The 5809-nt window shown below is 40.6% G+C and overlaps 1 non-coding gene across 1 annotated transcript; it reads right to left on the reverse strand.

Moving 5' to 3' along the window:
- Positions 1–590: 590 nt before the first annotated feature.
- TRNAM-CAU (transfer RNA methionine (anticodon CAU)) lies at positions 591–662 on the reverse strand. The gene has a single exon. It is a non-coding gene; the product is annotated as a tRNA-Met (tRNA).
- Positions 663–5809: the final 5147 nt, after the last annotated feature.

The following is a 5809-nucleotide window of genomic DNA, read 5'->3' on the forward strand; positions in this document are numbered from 1 at the left end:
TTATTTGTTTAATAGTTAAGCTACTAGAAGTAAAATATTTCATGTGTAAATAAGTCACTGACTTTTGGGTAATCCTGGCTGGTAATTTACACTGTTACTATTTAAGACAATAATTGTGATAACTTGTATGTAGACTTACACTGTGTCTGACTTGTATATAATCAAGTAACCCATCCCAGTCCCCTATTGCGTTACAATTAGACATTCCAGTTGGAGTCCAATTGGACTATAATAATATTGCGCTATAATAATAGTGCACTGATGTTAATGCATCAACAAGTTAACTTTAATAAACTTAAGTTACATTGACTGTTGAGTTATCCTGGACTAAATAAATATATGTTCATTTTATGTGACCATAATATCTGTGTGCCCTCAAGAACATTATAATTTTTGTTATATATGCATAGCTTAAACCGCAGACTATTAATTAAATCATAACAGCTTCAGGGGGGAATTTTACTCTCATTAATGAAAGTTTTTGCTTCTGTTTATTTGTTTATATATTTTTTTCTGTGAATGTAAAAGATTATAAAAACTACACACAAAATTAGATATACATGATGCATGTAATGGACTAAAAGTAGTTGTAGCAGAGCGTGGTTTCGATCCACGGACCTCTGGGTGATGGGCCCAGCACGCTTCCACTGCGCCACTCTGCTCCGGATTGTTGATGTTGAATTTCACTAAAAAAAGTTTAGTCAGTGGTCAGTCGTCACGTGAGGTCACAGACCCTGAGCTGCTTTGGGGATTAGCGTGGACGGTTACAAAGCATGGCTTGCTTCTGCAGTGTTTTAAAAACTGAGGTTGGAGAGTTGAAGGAGGAGGTCTTGCTTCTCCAGGAGGAGATTAGGAGGCTGAAGGTCCACCTCAATGGGTCTGGGAGAGAGTGTGAGGTGGCTGGAGTTGTGGGGAATGAGACTTCTAGCAGTGAGGTGCAGTCTGTCTCTCGCTGTGAGGAGGCTGTAGTTGGGGAGGTAGCAACGGCTACCAGCAGTGAGGTGCAGCCCAGCACCTGCTACAAGTGGCGAGTTGTTCACAGTAATGGGAGGCGCATCAGAGTAAGGAAAGTTAAGAGTGAAGATCTGAAGGTAGGAAATCGCTTCTCTGTTCTCCAGGATGAATGTACTTCAGTGGCCAGTGAAGGTAAGGGTACTACTGCCCCTGCTAATGAAGGTAAGCGCATTCTTGTGGTTGGTGACTCTCAGGTAAGATATATTGACCGTGCTTTTTGTAATAGGAATAAGAAGATGAGAGATAGAGTGTGCTTCCCTGGAGCTGGTGTTGGGGACATTGTCAACAGGCTGGATAATATCATGTCAGGTAATGGGAACAAGCCCATTATCTGTCTCAGTGCTGGTGGAAATGATATTGGGAAGGGTAGGAGAGAAGAGCTGCTAGATAAGTACAGGTCAGCTATAGATTTCATTAAGTCTAAGGGAGGGATCCCAATCATATGTAGCATCTTGCCTAGAAGGGGAGTAGGAAATGAATGGTTGTCTAGGGCAATTGGTGTAAATTGCTGGCTAGACAGATACTGCAAGGAACTTGCAATCCCATTCATTGACAACTGGAACAACTTTTATGGCAAACATGATATGTATGCAAGGGATGGGGTACATCTCTCTGGGGCAGGGGTGGTAGCACTTGCAGACTCGATTGAGAAGGCCATTGGTGAAATGCCTATGATTTTAAACTGATGGAAGATAGAGGTATGGGTGTGTGTGGGAAACAAGCAGGTTGCAACACTAGGGTTGGAAACAGTAAATGTATAAAAGGCATTCAGCATGAAGTTATAAATAAAGACAATAGAACAGGTCAGCAAACAAAGGGGGACAGCAGAGGGCAGCAAGGGACTAGCTCCCTTAAGGTTTACTATACTAATAGCAGGAGTGTTAGAAATAAGATAGATGAGCTAAGATTAATTGCAAGTGCAGGAAACATAGATATTATTGCTATAACAGAGACCTGGCTCAATCTGAAAGATAGAGAGATGCCCTCTGAATGTCACATACAAGGCTATAAATTATTCCACACTGACAGGGTCAACAGGAAAGGTGGTGGAGTAGCGATGTATGTCAGAGACAATTTAAATTGTTGTGTTAGACAAGATATTAAATTAGAAGCGTCAGCCACTGAATCTGTTTGGTTACAGCTTCTCGAGGGCCGAGAAAAACTAATTTTGGGTGTGATTTACAGGGCCCCAAATCTTGATAGGGAGTGCAGTAAACTTCTATGGGACGAAATTCGTAAGGCATCTACATACGAAAATGTTGTGCTAATGGGAGATTTCAACTATAGACAGATTGACTGGAGCAATTTGACAGGAAATTTAGAGTCGGGTGACTTTCTTGATACGATCCAGGATTGTTTTTTAAAACAGTTTGTGACAGAGCCAACTAGGGGAAATAACCTCCTTGACTTGGTTCTTGCCAGTAGGGAAACACTAATTAATAATCTTGAGGTTAATGATGAGCTTGGGGAAAGTGATCACAAATCACTCAGTTTTAATATATCATGGAATTCCCCTAATAATGGCAATCAAGTCTCCGTCCCTGACTTTCGCTTGGCTGATTTCATAGGACTGAAAAATTACTTAGGTGGGCTGAACTGGAATGACCTGACTAAGGGTCAGGTAGGTGGTGATGGTTGCCGATATGATGCTTTCCAGGGCATAGTTCTAGCTGCTCAGTCAAATTATGTTCCAAATAGGGAAATCAGATCAAACAAAAATGATCCTAAATGGATGAACAATAGATTAAAATATCTGATTGGTCAAAAGAGAGGCATATATAGGCAAATCAAAAGAGGAGAGGGGCAATTAAGAAATCGATATATTCAGTTAAAGAGAGAAATAAAAAAGGGAATTAGAAAAGCAAAAAGAGATTATGAGGTTAAAGTTGCAAGAGAATCGAAGACTAACCCAAAAGGATTCTTTCAGGTATACAGAAGTAAGATCAGGGACAAGATAGGCCCACTCAAAAGTTCCTCGGGTCAGCTCACTGACAGTGATAAGGAAATGTGTAGAATTTTTAACACATACTTCCTCTCAGTTTTTACACAGGAGGATACCAGCGATATTCCAGTAATGATAAATTATGTAGAACAGGACGATAATAAACTGTGCACTATTAGGGTCACAAGTGACATGGTCCTTAGGCAAATAGATAAATTAAAACCTAACAAATCCCCAGGCCCTGATGAACTGTATGCAAGGGTTCTAAAGGAATGTAAAGAGGAGCTTAGCACACCTTTGGCTAATCTTTTCAACATATCACTACAAACTGGCATGGTGCCAGATAAGTGGAAAATGGCAAATGTGATACCTATTTTCAAAACAGGTGACAGGTCCTTAGCTTCGAACTATAGACCAATAAGCCTAACCTCCATAGTGGGAAAATTTATGGAATCAATAATTGCCGAGGCAGTTCGTAGCCATCTTGAAAAGCATAAATTAATCAACGAATCTCAGCATGGTTTTACAAAGGGGCGTTCCTGCCTTACGAATTTATTAACTTTTTTCACTAAGGTATTTGAGGAGGTAGATCATGGTAATGAATATGATATTGTGTATATGGACTTCAGTAAGGCTTTTGACAGGGTCCCACATCAGAGACTATTGAGGAAAATTAAAGCACATGGAATAGGAGGAGAAATTTTTTCCTGGATAGAGGCATGGTTGACAAATAGGCAGCAGAGAGTTTGCATAAATGGGGAGAAATCAGAGTGGGGAAGCGTCACGAGCGGTGTTCCACAGGGGTCAGTGTTGGGCCCCCTGCTGTTCACAATCTACATAAACGACATAGATGAGGGCATAAAGAGCGACATCGGCAAGTTTGCCGATGACACCAAAATAGGCCGTCGAATTCATTCTGACGAGGACATTCGAGCACTCCAGGAAGATTTGAATAGACTGATGCAGTGGTCGGAGAAGTGGCAGATGCAGTTTAATATAGACAAATGCAAAGTTCTAAATGTTGGACAGGACAATAACCATGCCACATATAAACTAAATAATGTAGATCTTAATATTACGGATTGCGAAAAAGATTTAGGAGTTCTGGTTAGCAGTAATCTGAAACCAAGACAACAGTGCATAAGTGTTCGCAATAAAGCTAATAGAATCCTTGGCTTCATATCAAGAAGCATAAATAATAGGAGTCCTCAGGTTGTTCTTCAACTCTATACATCCTTGGTTAGGCCTCATTTAGATTATGCTGCACAGTTTTGGTCACCGTATTACAGAATGGATATAAATTCTCTGGAAAATGTACAAAGGAGGATGACAAAGATGATCCCATGTATCAGAAACCTTCCCTATGAGGATAGACTAAGGGCCCTGAAACTGCACTCTCTAGAAAGACGTAGAATTAGGGGGGATATGATTGAGGTGTATAAATGGAAGACAGGAATAAATAAAGGGGATGTAAATAGTGTGCTGAAAATATCTAGCCTAGACAGGACTCGCAGCAATGGTTTTAAGTTGGAAAAATTCAGATTCAGGAAGGATATAGGAAAGTACTGGTTTGGTAATAGAGTTGTGGATGAGTGGAACAAACTCCCAAGTACCGTTATAGAGGCCAGAACGTTGTGTAGCTTTAAAAATAGGTTGGATAAATACATGAGTAGATGTGGGTGGGTGTGAGTTAGACCTGATAGCTTGTGCTAACAGGTCGGTTGCCGTGTTCCTCCCTTAAGTCAATGTGACCTGACCTGACTAGGTTGGGTGCATTGGCTTAAGCCGGTAGGAGACTTGGACCTGCCTCGCATGGGCCAGTAGGCCTTCTGCAGTGTTCCTTCGTTCTTATGTTCTTATGTTCTTAAAGATGAACACGCTAGACCACGTTGTTCCCGTCACGAGGAAAGTGAAGTTCATTGAGTCACCATTTCTAAACCGGGACAAACCAACGGATACCTCGTCCTGCTGGAATAAGAACCGTGTCGGTGTAGCAGGACATCGAAAAGAGATGGTGAATGGAGGAAATAAGAAGCATCAATCACCCACAGTTAAGTAACCTTTCTAGTTATAGCAGACTGATACTGGCCAGTTAGGTATGTTTTAATTGGATAGGTTATGGGTGATCCAGCCACATCAAGTGACCACCAGAGAATATCTGGTAAGTGGTTGGATTATGTACAAGTGTTTTTTCCTTGATGGGTATATCCATGTGTAACCTACACCCCCCCCCCCTTCATTCAGTTAAACTAATATAATCTATACAGTCCACAATTAATTAGTAGCGCCGTACTTGAGGGTGCTACCCAATTTATACTGGTCTCGGATAGATATGGATAAGATTGTGAGGGTCGAGGGGCCACCTGCAGTGACCAGAGGTGGTTAAGTTTTCTCACATGTCTACATGGGTGACTACGGTAAACAATATCGTTGTTGTCTCCCAAGGAGATTACTCGTATGCATGTAATGTTGAGGTATGTACAAGTAATCACCCCTATAAAATTTTCCACAATAAGTTTATATACAGGTCTACATAAGTACAGTAAATGTGAAAATTATTATGTGAGCAAATCACCTGCAGGAGGCTTACAGGGCGTTACCTGAATCTTTACCTGCAAGTAATTTGGGTGAGGTAAGTGGGACTTAAGTCACAGCATGTCGCTGAACTGTTACTTTCTCGTTGCCCACTCCCTACCACTCACAAAAAGCTAGACCTGACATTAAATTAATAATTATAATATTAAAGTCAGTTACCCTGGTAAATTTAAATTGTGGACTGTATATAATTATGTTTGTTTGGTACATAAAATATAATTGGTATTAACACTTACCATTTACTTATTGTAGATGGAT

The sequence above is a fragment of the Cherax quadricarinatus genome, unplaced genomic scaffold, assembly GCF_038502225.1.
Source record: "Cherax quadricarinatus isolate ZL_2023a unplaced genomic scaffold, ASM3850222v1 Contig4197, whole genome shotgun sequence".
Lineage (NCBI taxonomy): Eukaryota > Metazoa > Arthropoda > Malacostraca > Decapoda > Parastacidae > Cherax > Cherax quadricarinatus.